The sequence below is a fragment of the Lepus europaeus genome, chromosome 2, assembly GCF_033115175.1.
Source record: "Lepus europaeus isolate LE1 chromosome 2, mLepTim1.pri, whole genome shotgun sequence".
NCBI lineage: Eukaryota > Metazoa > Chordata > Mammalia > Lagomorpha > Leporidae > Lepus > Lepus europaeus.
In genome coordinates, this window is record NC_084828.1 from 93,262,669 (window position 1) to 93,276,908 (window position 14,240).

General features: G+C 44.1%; 1 protein-coding gene across 3 annotated transcripts in view; it reads left to right on the plus strand.

The window, feature by feature from the left end:
* Positions 1-2,043: 2,043 nt before the first annotated feature.
* Positions 2,044-14,240, plus strand: part of KLHL24 (kelch like family member 24) — a 49,999-nt gene continuing 37,802 nt past the window's right edge. Inside the window, exons 1-2 of one of the 3 annotated variants that reach the window (XM_062210369.1) lie at positions 2,044-2,147; positions 7,931-7,993. The gene's annotated coding sequence lies outside the window, so the exon portion shown is untranslated. Of the gene's footprint in view, positions 2,184-7,930; positions 7,994-14,240 lie in introns of all 3 variants that reach the window. The other 2 variants (XM_062210387.1, XM_062210378.1) reach the window with 2 other exon arrangements.

Below are 14,240 nucleotides of genomic sequence, written 5' to 3' on the forward strand. Positions count from 1 at the left end.
AGATTTCAAAGTTTTTTTCATAAGTATTTCTTCAATACCATCTTCTAAGAACTTATGGAACCACCCTATATTACCATTACATCATACCCTTTTGTCCAATCACATTTCTGTAGAGCTGTCCACTTTTTTTTTTTTTTTTAAAGATTTATTTGAAAGAGTTACACACAGAGAGAAAGAGAGGTCTTCCATTCACTCCCCAGTTGGCTGCAATGGCCAGAGCTGTGCCAATCCGAAGCCAGGAGCCAGGAGCTTCCTCCAGGTCTCCCACATGGGTGCAGGGGCCAATCCTCCACTGCTTTCCCAGGCCACAGAAAGAGCTGGAGCGGAAGTGGAGCAGCCAGGACTTGAACCAACGCCCATATGGGATGCCTGCACTGCAGGCGGTGGCTTTACCCACTATGCCAAAGCGCCAGCCCCTAGAGCTGTCCAGTCTTTATCAAGCCTATCCTTAGCACAGTTTTCCTTGGTCTTTAGGTCTTCATTTCTTAAAGATTATGTGTCATATAAAATTTTGATTAAGTATTTTTTTTAATGTTTGTCTCTTTTAAACCTATCTTGTTGGAGACATATCAGCTATGACCCTTATGGTGACCCTTATGATGGCTAAGGAAAGATATCACACTTTTCTGACTTTACAGTTTCTGGTGCCCAAAGTGGGGAGAGGGGCATCATCAACTGGGAACACCTTGCTTGATGGAAGCTTGAATGAGTTTCTGGGCCTCCGCCTATGGGGCCTGGACAAGAAAGAGTAAATGGTTTTATTTCAGGACTAGTCAGGAACCTTAGGAGGGCTGAGGAAACTTCCTCCTTTACAAATAGGCAATAAATAGCCAGCTTTTTATTTTTAGGAAGAGATGGAAAAGAGGCCTAAAAGGCACACTTAAAAGGCATGAACAGTCTCATCTTGGGGCGGGGCAGGGGGCCAGCATTGCGAGGCCAGCATTGTACTCGCTATGCCAGCATCCCATATTAGAGTGCTGGTTCAAGTCCTGGCTACTCTGCTTCTGATTCAGCTTCCTGCCAAGGTGTCTGGGAAGTTAGTGGACCACTGCCTGGGTCCCTGCTACCGCTGTGAGAGAGCAGGATGCCATTCCTGGCTACCGACCTCAGACTGGCCCAGACCTGGCTATTGAGGCCAACTGAGAGCCATTTGAACTAACAGGTGGAAGCTCTTTCCCCAGTAACTCTGCCTTTTAAAAAAATAAATCTAAAAAAAAAAAAAAAAAAAAACCACCAACACAGGCCTTCTACCATACTACACACCTTAGAGGCATAGCTGTATTCATGAAGTACACAAGGCAGAAATTATATTTGGGGGGGAGGGGGCGGCATTGTGGTGTAGCGGGTTAAGCTGCGGCCTGCAGCACCTGTGGGAGGTCTGGAAGAAGCTCAGGGTTCCCCGCTCCTGAAGCCATTTGGGGAGAGGACCATGGGATAGAAGACCTCTCTCTCTCTCTTTGTAACCCTGCCTTTCAAATAAAATAAACAATTTTTTTTTTAAAAATTATAATTTTGATGCTAAAAACCCCAACCTAGTTAAATGGCTGCAAAATCAGGAAGTATATTCATTCCCGAAAAATATTTGCAGAAACAAACCGACAAAATACGTCCTTTGCAGTTCTAGTGGCTTCCACCCCAGATTCCCTGATGCCTATCAAAGGAAGGGTCAAATACAAAGCTCTCCAAGCCTCATTCCAAGTTCTAGGGTTCTGCGAGTTCCCGCTCACATGCTTTTACCTTGGGACGCGGAGGTGCTTTGAGGGCAATAAACACACGACCGGGGTTTCTCACTAGGCCCCTCACCCAGCTGGCCTGTCCCCAACCTCTTCCGAGTCAGCAGCCCGGGGTCGGGTCCTGTCAGGCGCGCCGCGGCACACGAGTCCCACGGCTGGAAGCCCCGGTGGCCCGACCCCAGGGCAGCGGGAACTACAACTCCCAGGATGCTCCGGGGCGGGGCGCCCGCCGGATTGGCCTGGGTCGGTGACGCTCGGTGTTTTGGCCCGGTCGGTCACATGTTTCCTTTGTTGTGAGCTGCAGCTGGGACTGGTGGCTGGAGAGGACGCCGGCGCCCGAGAGTGCGCTTCGCCGCCGGTGCCGAGGGAGCGCGGGGCCACCAGCTGCTGGCAGCTTCCAGCCTTCGCCGAGAGGTACCCGGGGATGACAGCTCCGGGACCGGCCGAAAGGCGAGGAACCGGCCAGAGCTTGGGATTTCGGGGGCGGCGAGGCGGCCGGGTGCCCACAGCCCGGGTGTCTGCGGGAGGGAAGCCAGCGGCGGCCGGCCTCTCGCAGCCGGAGACGGGATCTGAGGAAAGGCCGCGGCGGGGGCGGCGGGGCCCTATTCGGAAGCCGGGGGCTCGCGGGGCTCGCCTGGGGAGTTCCTCAGTCCCGGCTAGGTGGCGACAGCCCTGAGGGAGGGCACCCCCGCCTCCTGGCACCGCCGGCCCGGAACCGCGACGCGGCTGGCGCGGCCTGCTAGGGGCGCGCTGGGGCGGGGTGGCCGCCGGGCTGGGGGGCAACAGGTACGGTCACCCGCGTCGCTCGGGGCCAGGGGCAGCTGGCGGTTGGGGCTGGGGAGGCGATCCTGCGTGTGCCGGCGCGCTGCGGGACGCGGCACTGCCACTTTTACCTCAGGAAGCGCCGGAGCGCGACAGCCGGTAGCCCAGCCTTCGCTTCTGCTGGGGGCGACCGCCGGTCTTGTCGGGGATGAGGGAATGGCGGGGTCACCGTGGGGTCCCCGGGGCTAGGGGCTAGAGCAGCCCCGTTACGCGGTTGCGAAATGTGCTCGGCACTGTCACCTGACCGTTACCCCCGCCCCCAGCGAGCCTTTTGTTTACCACGAACGCGACGGGGCCCGAGCCGGGAGCCCTGCCTGCCGCGGCCGTCCCCGGGGAGCGGGCCGGGCGGGGGAGCGGGCGTTCCGCGGGCCGAGTCCCCGCCTAACCTCCCCACCTTCCTACCACTCCAGATCTCGGGTTCTTAATTTAGTCGCTGACGTCCCCGCCCCCCCGAGTTCTGGACACCTCGGGGCACGGACTGTGAACGCGTCGGGGATTGGGCGCCGGCGGCGGCTCGTGGGCGGGCCCGACGAGCGGGCTCCGGGCGGTTATTGGCGGCTGTGTGGTCGCTGGGTGGTCCTGCGCGCGGCCGCGCCCCTCGCCCCCTTGAAGGTGATCTGGAGGACGCGCGGGATCGCCCCTGCTGCGGCTGAGGTCGGAGCGCGGCCGGGTGCCGGGGGTCGCGGGGGGTCGCCGGCCGCAGTGGCTGTGGCCGGAGCCTGCGTGCAGGTCTGGGCTCTTGGAAGCCGTCGGCCGCGCCCGTCTCCGAGGCCCGGAAGATCTGCAGTCTTTGGTGTGGCGCTGTCAGGGAAGGAAATGCTCCTGGAAGCGAGTTGACTCTTTCCCGGTCCTGTAAACAAGGTGTAGACGGCCAGATAGAGGCGGTGACGCCACGTTATAGGGCGGCCTTAAGCTCACCTCGAGGCAGTGACTATTCACAGTTAACTGTGGTGGATTTTAATGATTAATCAGTTGCTTTTGTGAACAGCGTTTTTAAAAATCACGTCTTAGTACCTGCCAGCTGTGGACTGTTTAGATCTACCAGCTAAGACGTTGCGTTTTATGAGGTTAAGATCTGCCTGTTGTCGGCTGACACTTAGAAGTAGACTTCTACATGTTAGAAGAGTTCGAGGAAACTGGTCTAAATGTTAAAGATGCTTCTGTACCGCGGCTTAGATGAGTCCTTTTCCTTGTTTGGAGGATTCCAGCTCACACACTTTCCTTGTTTGGAGGATTCTAGTATTAATCTCCGTGGTAATTCAAAACTTTTAAAAGCAAATTGCAGTTGTGTTTTTAAGTTGTAAATTAAGATGACAGTAATAAAATCTCCAAGACCATTCGTTGTTAGCCATGGTATGCTGAAAGTGGTTTTCCTAATCTGAGTTAATAGAGTGCTGGGGTTTTATCAGATTTTCTTTTCCTGTAAATCTGTAGGAACTCAGCCAAGGCCTTACACATTTTTGTAGGAGGCCTTTTGATCTTCTTTGGGTGAAGCAGAAATTGAACATAAACAGTTCTTACTGGTTATGCATTCTCAATGTATTTTTAAATTCAAGTGGAGGTGGCTACCCCAGAATGAACAGCTCCCCATGATGGGCAGAACTGCTTCATCACTTGTGCATTGAGGTCACTTACTAGATCTAAAAAAGCACAAAATATAAACCATCTATCCTTTTTAAAAAAGAAAACCATCCCTCAATAAAGGCCTGTTTATTCAAAGGAAACCTGTGACTTATTCTTTAAAAAGGAAGAAGAGAGGATATTCTGAGTTAAAGCTGACTGTTGGCACTAGCTTAAACTTGCCTGGCTTTTGTCCAAGTTCTTGAAACCTTAATGCTTTTTCAATCAACTTTTTTTTTTTTTAACTGCCTTTTTTTTTTTTTTTTTTTTTTTGCCATTTCATCAAAACGCAAAAGTGAACCTGTGAAAAACAAATACTACTGTTTATCAAATTGATTGCACTTATTTTTGTCTATACTTTCCTCTTACCTAGAGATTTGGGACCTGTTTTTTCAGTAAATATTTAAGTATGGGCTCTAATAAAATATCATCACAGAGACAAACATGAAAAGACACATTTTGTTTGATTTTATTTCTGTTGTCAAGTGTGAGGCTGCTTGACAACTGTTGATATTTAAAAAGTCCTAGTCTAAAAACACAATAGCTAAATTAACTTTTTAAAAAGCAGTATTTTTTATTTGAGAGACAGAGGGAGTATGCATGCTCCCAGCATGGTTCACTCACCCAGTTTCCACAGTGCTGGGGCCCCAAAGCCAGAGCCTGGAATAATATCGACATCCACCATGTGGATGGCAGGGACCCAATTACTTGAACCATCTCCACTGTCTCCAGTGGTCCATGGTAAAGAGCCGGGAATCCTATCTCAGATTCTCTAATGTGTGATGTAGTCATCATAACAGCTAGGCCAAACTCCCACTTCCTATACTAACTTTTCTTAATTGAACTTTGTCACTCATGAATTCATCATCACCCAAGAGCTATAATTTTTCAGTATTTGGCATATCTTGAAGACTATTCAAATTGATGTTTTAAAAGTGATTAGGCTTTAATCTTTATTGATGTTTCTTAAAAGGTATTATTATAAATAATTTGTGGATACTTAAGTTAAATTTAAAAAATCACCGATTTACAAATAATTTTATATATAAAGAAGTCATCTAGTATACTGGATATCAAACTTGATTAAGTGACAGCACCTACTGGCATCCTGGGAGATTTAACTAATTGTAATAAAAGAACCAAAAACAATTTGGCGAACAGAAAACATAACTATATCATATATCTGTGGGTCTTCTAAAATAAAATAATACATTAAATACCTGTAGGAAAGTATATATTAGCAGGTGAAGATCAAAGGACATTCACTTTACAAGTCAAGTTTGGTGAGAAACATGGCTAAGTAGGGCAGCTTGATAGACCGGGTGTAATGACTGATGAATAACAGTTCTTTTTTCTTCTTCCTCCTTTAGGGGTTGGGGAATAACTGTAACCAGAAGTTTTAAGGGGAGGTAGACATACATTGTGGGAAAATTTGAATGTTTTCCTGTGACTTATAAGAAAGTAGTGTTCCTTTTTATTTTTAGAACTGCATTGTTTATTTGACACATTGTTTAAGCTCCTATAATTTTCATCACCTGATACTTTTTATTTCTCTTTCATCAGAGTCATGTACTGTGTTGCCCATTTAAGGGTCTAGGAAACATGAGACGATTACTAGTCGCTATGATTGTAATCAAAGAAACTCAGGGTTTTAATTGGTTTCTGATATCTTATGATGGGTAAATATGATCATGCTGGTTCAATTTAGAAATTGGAAATGTTTAAAATAGCTTGAAGACTGGACTTTAAATATTATGCATGTGAAACTTGGTTTAGGAATCATTGCTCCAGGCAAATACTGCAGTGCAAATTTGTGATTTTGACAATAGGATGAAAACAACTGAAATTTATAACAACTGCTTGGTTTTGCATAGTTCCTTGTTAAATTTAATTTTCTGGTTATTTTTAAAATGAAAGATTTACTATGTTGCAATTATTTTCTGGCTTTCCTTCTTTTGAGCTACTGTTTGTCTTTAAAGATAGACCTCTTGGTTAACTTTTCTTGTCCTTGCCGGATTGTCCTTTATTCAAGGTTAAATTTGAGAAAATGATGTAATACAGAGCATAGCATGTGGCCATTCACTATGAGCTGGTGAGGCCATGCTTGTCAGGATGTTACTGGCTTCCTTAGTTTTCTGCTGTGGATTAGTCTTTAGAAGCCCCTCGTAATCCATACTAACTGTAAAACTGATCATCTCCTCTTTGATAGGATTCCTGCATTCTGAAGGAAAAATAAGCTTTTTGCAATATAGCTATGTTGAAGATCAATTCTGATTTTGTATATCTTCTTTAGACTTTGTGCCCTGACTTCATCTGTCCCTTGCCTTTTGCTATTAGGTTAGTGTGTATTACCTTAAAATCCTGCAAGAAATGCCCAAGTGCATTGCCTTGCCCAATCTACTTTGATAGTTGCAAAATGTAATTCTAGACCAGATCTGCCATGGGAGGCTCTATTCCAATTTGCACCTGTGTTTTTTGTGGGAGAAATGTTGAAAACTTGAATCTATTTTAGCATCAGTCTTGGAGTTTGATTCTACTCTTAGCCAACCCTGCAGAATCTAAAGTTGAGTCTGAATCCGCCATTTACCACCCAGAACCAGACACAGACTGGGCTCTCTAGAAATGTTTCTTGAATTGACCTGCCCTACATTGACTCAGGAGCTTATTATCATCCCACTGTGAAAAACATTTACTTAGACTAAGAATGCCCTAATTTGTCCAATTTGCAATGTTCTTCATCAAGGATATATACAAGTTAGACTGACACCTGAAAGTAAGGAAACACAAGATAACATTCACCTCATAGTCAGAGCACAGAGTATAGAGATGTGTACATTTGTATTAAAACAACAACAACAACCACCAGCCAGTAGTTTGTATTTGATTTTGGGATCAAACTTTGGAATTTGCCTAAAACTTGTTAAGAATTTACAAGTTCTATTTATAGATATCTGGGCCAGAAACCAGAACCACTTGTGTTTAAATATTATTGCTATTCTGTGCACAGCTCAAGACTCCAATATCTTCTGTTAAGCATTCCTCTTCTCTCATTCCACCAAAAAAAGAAATTGTGTTGAATTAAGTCTATAAGGAATTAGGTCTATAAAGATCAACCACACAAAGAAATATGTATTTTTATGTTAAAAGATAAAACATAATTATCATTTCATAAACTTAGGGATTCCACATAGAAAATCTAGGTAATTAAGGATTCTTAGAAATGGATTTTTTTCTAAATTTGTAATTCAGAATTCTTAGAAATGGATTTTTTTCCAAATTTGTAAAATTGATTGCATAGTTAGTACAAAGTGGCTAAACAGTTTACCTTTGGTAGTTTGGTAGCTCAGTTCCTAGAATTAGTTTATGGTCCCAAATTCTGATGAAGCATCAATTTATAGACACTCTTCAAATATACAATACAGAATTACCACAGGGTATACTTGTTTCATCTCAGGGCCACCATTACTTTGCTGTTGACATGAATATTTATTTACACTTATTCCAGAAATTTTACTGCATGACAAAATTATCAAGTAGGGAAGTTGATGAACAAGGAGACTAATCTGTATATAAAATATCATAAAATTATTAATTTGCTTTAAGGAAGTATTATTTATTAATGATATTTTTCCATGCAAAATGAAGATCTAGTCAGAAACTGGAGTTTACTTATTCAACATACTAGTGAAACATGCTAACCCCATATGAAGTTCTTAGTATCTGATTTATAGGTTGCTATTTTCCATTTATTTTAGGTGTGGAAACTAAAACAACACAAATATTTTGACTGAGGCTTTGATCAAGCAAATGCTAAAAAGGTACATTTATAATATTTGTAAATTATCTAAACATTGTTATTAGAGAATTTAAATAGTTTTCCTTTCTTTAATCAGGAGTCACTTAAGCCAATTAAAGAAGCAAGGAACGGTTCTTTCCTTAACATCATGAAGGAAGGCAGTGTCACAATCATTTGTTACTAAAGAAGTATCTACCACTCTATCCTGTTCCTTCCTGAGAGCTTTAGTTTCTCTTCTGCATTTTGCTCCAGTCTTTAAGATACTAAAATAGGTTATCTCTACTCATTTGGGAGTTACATAGGCCAGAAACATTAATTTTAAATCTGCTGCAACAAACAGAGACTAGGTTTACAACATTTATGAGTTCTGCAGTTGGAAATAAACCCTATAGTACCATTAACCTGAGGAATCTTTCTCTTAAGGAAGATCATTCTTTTCAAGTGTGAGTACCTCCAGGAATAAAACTCCTGGAAAAATAAGGGAGAAAAAGAGCAGGATATTAGCTTTTCCAAATATGCAACTTAGCTAGCCATTGGCATGTTAGTCTAGACACACTTGTATCCACTAAGTCATCTATGTAGAATTTGAAGTATTATGTTTCTTTGGAACATTTTTCTGTTTGTTTTGTACAGAGATTCCTACTTAGTTTCTTTCTTTTTCCTGATGGGAATAATTATACTTTGATATTTACAAAATCTTTAGAAGAATTCAGTCCACCTCTCCACTGCTTTTTTTGATTATATATGAGTTCAATTATGATAAATATTAAGCCTCTTTTAATTTTGTACTTTGAATTATTATTAAACTTTACATTTTTTTTTTACTTTTATTTAATGAATATAAATTTCCAAAGTATAGCCCATGGGTTACAATGGCTTCCCCCCTCCCATAACTTCCCTCCCGCCCGCAATCCTCCCCCTTCCCGCTCCCTTTCCCCTTCCATTCATGTAAAGATTCATTTTCAATTCTCTTTGTATACAGAAGATCAGTTTAGTATATATTAGGTAAAGATTTCAACATTTTGCCCATATAGCAACACAAAGTGAAAAAACTACCATTGGATTACTAATTATAGCATTAAATAGCAATGTACAGCACATTAAAGACAGAGATCCTACATAATTTTTTTTTCAAATTAATTAATTTTCTATGCCATTTCCATTTTAACACCAGGTTGTTTTTTTTTTTCATTTCCAATTCTCTTTATATACAGAAGATCAATTCAGTATATAATTAGTAAAGACCTCATCAGTTTGTGCCCACACAGAAACGCAAAGTATAAAAATACTGTTTCAGTACTAGTTATAGCATCACTTCGCTTTAGACGACACATTAGGGACAGATCCCACATGGGGTGTAAGTACACAGTGACTCCTGTTGCTGATTTAACAATTTGACACTCCTGTTCATGGCGTCAGTAATCTCCCTAGGCTCTAGTCATGAGTTGCCAGGGCTATGGAAGCCTTTAGAGTTCGCTGACTTTGATCTTATTCCGATAGGGTCATAGTCAAAGTGGAAGTTCTCTCCTCCCTTCGGAGAAGGGTACCTCCTTCTTTGATGGCCCTGTTCTTTCCACTGGGATCTCACTCACAGAGATCATTCATTTAGGTCTTTTTTTTTTTAAACTTTACATTTTTAACCACTACTGGTTAAAACAAAGTTCTTTTTAACCATTACTGGTTAAAAGTACTTTTTTTGGATAAAATAGGAAGGCAAAAGCTAGAAAATTATATCTGGAAGCCCAAAAGATATACTTTAAAAGGCATCTTATATATTTTTTTTATTTTATTTTTTTATTTTTATTTTTTTTTTACTTTTTGACAGGCAGAGTGGACAGTGAGAGAGAGAGACAGAGAGAAAGGTCTTCCTTTGCCGTTGGTTCACCCTCCAATGGCCGCCGCGGTAGGCGCGCTGCGGCCAGCGCACCGCGCTGATCCGATGGCAGGAGCCAGGTGCTTCTCCTGGTCTCCCATGGGGTGCAGGGCCCAAGCACTTGGGCCATCCTCCACTGCCCTCCCTGGCCACAGCAGAGAGCTGGCCTGGAAGAGGGGCAACCGGGACAGGATCGGTGCCCCGACCGGGACTAGAACCCGGTGTGCCGGCGCCGCAAGGCGGAGGATTAGCCTAGTGAGCCGCGGCGCCGGCCGGCATCTTATATTTTTAAGATGCTCCAGTGTAAATTCGTTTACCCAGTCAGAAGGAGTTTATATTTGGTACTGTTGTGGAAACTAGTTAATGGAAAAGTTCTGAAAATGTCCAGATGAAGCTGCTTAGAAGAATCTGAAATCTTTGAAGTAGTTTTTTTTTTTTTGACAGGCAGAGTGGATAGTGAGAGAGAGAGAAAGGTCTTCCTTTGCCGTTGGTTCACCCTCCAATGGCCACTGCGGCTAGCACATCTAGCCGATCCAAAGCCAGGAGCCAGGTGCTTCTCCTGGTCTCCCATGCGGGTGCAGGGTCCAAGCACTTGGGCCATCCTCCACTGCCTTCCCGGGCCATAGCAGAGAGCTGGCCTGGAAGAGGGGCAACCGGGATAGAATCCGGTGCCCCAACCGGGACTAGAACCCGGTGTGCCGGCGCCGCAAGGTGGAGGATTAGCCTGTTAAGCCACGCACCGGCCTGAAGTAGTTTTCTTACATGTGAAGCAATAAACAAGTATCTTGTTGCTGTCGAATACTTTGTAATAGCAGTGATTTTATAGATACTCCAATCCAGGGCTTTTTGGGTTTTCATTAAATGAAAGCAGTGAAGAGGAAGACTTCCTTTGTCAGTCAGCAAATTAAGGAACCAACTATGAGAATAGCTCAGTTGTTCAATACAGGGAAGAAAAATAGCAATAAAAAGACCTGTAACTCTTATAAAGTTTTAATCAACCTCAAAATATTTAAAATCACTTGGTTATTTCCCCAAATTTATCTGACAGATACTAGAGAGAGTAAGACCATTGGATATAGAAAGCTGAATATCCTTTCATTTATGTTTTCCTACTTGTCCATATTAGTCAAAGGGAAATTCTTAGTTACAATATGCTATTTTGTTTTAAATTCTGAAAACATGTGCTTTCAAACATTGAGAAAATAACAGTGTACAGAGGAAGTATGCTCAAGACTTTGCTGCTGTTAACACCAGTAAATATATCACTAGTCAGAGTCACAATAGGTCATATGAATTTTTTGAACATGAAATAAGTAAGAATTTAAATTAGATAAGCTGATCTAAAGAATAAATTCTTTTTTTTTGGACAGGCAGAGTGGATATAGAGAGAGAGACAGAGAGAAAGGTCTTCCTTTTTGCCGTTGGTTCACCCTCCAATGGCCGCTGTGGCCGGCGCATCTCGCTGATCCGAAGCCAGGAGCCAGGTGCTTCCCCTGGTCTCCCATGCGGGTGCAGGGCCCAAGGACTTGGGCCATCCTCTACTGCCTTCCCGGGCCTTAGCAGAGAGCTGGCCTGGAAGAAGGGGCAACCGGGATAGAATCCCGACCGGGACTAGAACCCGGTGTGCCGGCGCTGCAAGGCGGAGGATTAGCCTGTTAAGCCACGGCACCGGCCTTGAAGAATAAATTCTTGAATTGGGAATCAGAATAGCCTGGCATATATCTGCTTGGGGAAAATCCTGTCCTAGACTTCAGGTAGATTAAGTGCCAATTGACAAAAGAGATTTAAAAAAGAAAATGGGAAACAATGCTGTCTGTACCAATGTTGCATATTGTCTGTGCTATCTTATGTTGTCTTTTTATAAATATGCTTTATCACAATTTCATTTATTTACTTATTTTAAAGATTTACTTATTTATTTTGGAAGGCAGAGCGATATGGGGTGGACATGTGGAGTAGCAGGTAAAGCCACTGCCTATGATACCAGTGTCCCATATGAGTGCAGGTTCATGTCCTAGCTGCTCTACTTGTGATCCAGCTCTCTGTTAATGGCCTGGAAAAATCAGCAGAAGATGGCCCAAGTGTTTGGGCCCCTGCCACCTATGTGGCAGACCTGGATGAAACTCCTGGCTTTGGCGTAGTTCAGCCCTGACCATTGCAGTCATCTGGGGACTGAACCAGCAGATGGAAGATAGATGTGTCTCCCTCTCTCTCTCTTGTTTTCACCTTTGCTCTTTAACCCTGACTTCCAAATAAATAAGTCTTTTTTTTTTTTTTAAAGGAAAGGCAGAGCCATACGGAGAGACAGAGAGAGCTCTTCCATCTACTGGTTCATTCCCCAAATGGCTACCATGGTCACTGGCCAGGCAGAAGCTAGGAGCCTGGAACTCTATCCAGGTCTCCCACCTGGGTGGCAGGGAGAGAGGTCTTCCATCTATTGGTTCACTCCCCAAATGACCTTTTTTGTTTTTTAAGATTTATGTATTTATTTATTTGAAAGGCAGAGAGAGAGAGAGGTCTTCCATTCACTGGTTCACTTCCCAGATGACCACAGTGGCTGGAGCTGGGCCAATCCAGAGCCAGGAGCCTCCTCCAAGTCTCCCATAGGGGTGCAGAGGCCCAAGGACTTGGGCCATCTTATACTGCTTTCCCAGGCCACCAGCAGGGAGTCAGATTGGAAGTGGAGCATCCCGGACTCGAACTGGCACCCATATGGGATGCCAGCACTGCAGGCAGTGGCTTCACCCACTGAGCCACAGTGCTGACCACAGTATCATGCATTTTGAAAATCCTAACACCAAGTACTACATATTTATAATGGAGGTTTGGGAGGAAATGGAGAAGATAAATAAGTTACTTAACTTTTTGGTTTGTTTACCTCCTATTATCTATCTCCCTAGATGCACTGATATATAAATTTTTCTATTAGCATATGTTTTGTGATCTTTTCACTTACTGTCTGATTAATATTTGCCTGTGTCTGTATTTTTAAATAGCTGCATAGACTGTTCAATACTAAATATGTACAGTGGCTTAACTAATCCCCTGTTGTGGAACATTTAGGTTGTTTTAAGTATTTTCTATTAATATAGCACTGAGCACCTCTATAGATAAATCTCTCCTTATATTCCTGATTATTTCCTTAGGAGATATTGCTAGGAAGGGATTTGGTGGCCAAATAATGTACATGTATATTTTAACTTTTTTTTTTTTTTTTTTACTTGAGGGAAAGCCCCCATCTGCCATCCTACTATCCAAATGCCCACAATAGCCAGGGTTTGGCCAAGGCTGAACCTGGGAGCTGGAACCTAATCCAGGTCTCCCAAGTAAGCAGCAGAAACCCAACCATTTGAGCCATCACCATTGCCTCCCATGGTCTATACCAGCAGGAAGCCAGTGTTAGGAGTCATAGGCAGGCATTGAACCCTGGCAGTCCAATATGGGATGCAAGTGTCCCAACCGACAGGCCAAATGCCCAAGCCTGTATCTTTAAAGGCTATTAATAGATACAGCTAAATTCTTCTGGTTGTTTTTTTTTTTTTTTTTTACTTTTTTTTTTTTTTTGACAGGCAGAGTTAGACAGTGAGAGAGAGAGACAGAGAGAAAGAGAGAAAGGTCTTCCTTCCGTTGGTTCACCCCCTAAATAGCTGCTACAGCCGGCGTGCTGCGCCAAGCCAAAGCCAGGAGCCAGATGCTTCCTCCTGGTGTCCATGCGGGTGCAGGGACCCAAGAACTTGGGCCATCCTCCACTGCCTTCCCGGACCACAGCAGAAAGCTGGACTGGAAGAGGAGCAACCGGGTCAGAATCTGGTGCCCCGACTGGCACTAGAACCCGGGGTACTGGCGCCACAGGTGGAGGATTAGCCTAGTGAGCCGCAGTGCTGGCCCTAAATTCTTAACAGTGCTATATTTAGGTAGTAATTTTTTTTATTATTATTTTTATTTGACAGGTAGAGGTATAGACAGTGAGAGAGAGAGAGACAGAAAGAAAGGTCTTCCTTCTCTTGCTTCACTCCCCTCATGGCCACTCCGCCGGTGCTGCGCTGATCTGAAGCCAGGAGCTGGGCACTTCCTCCCGGTCTCCCATGTGGGTGCAGGGACCCAAGCACTTGGGCCATCCTCCACTGCCCTCCCAGGCCACAGCAGAGAGCTGGACTGGAAGAGGAGCAACCAGGACTAGTACCCAGTGCCCCAACCGGGACTATATCCCAGGGTGCCAGTGCTCCAGGCAGAGGATTAGCCAGGTGAGCCACGGCACCGGCCTAGATAGTAATTATTTTAGAGTGCCAGCACTCTGATACAGCAGGTTAAGCTGCCACCTGCAATGCCGGCATCCCATGTTGGAGCATCGGTTCAAGTCCTGGCTACTCTGCTTCTGATCCAGCTCCCTGCTAGC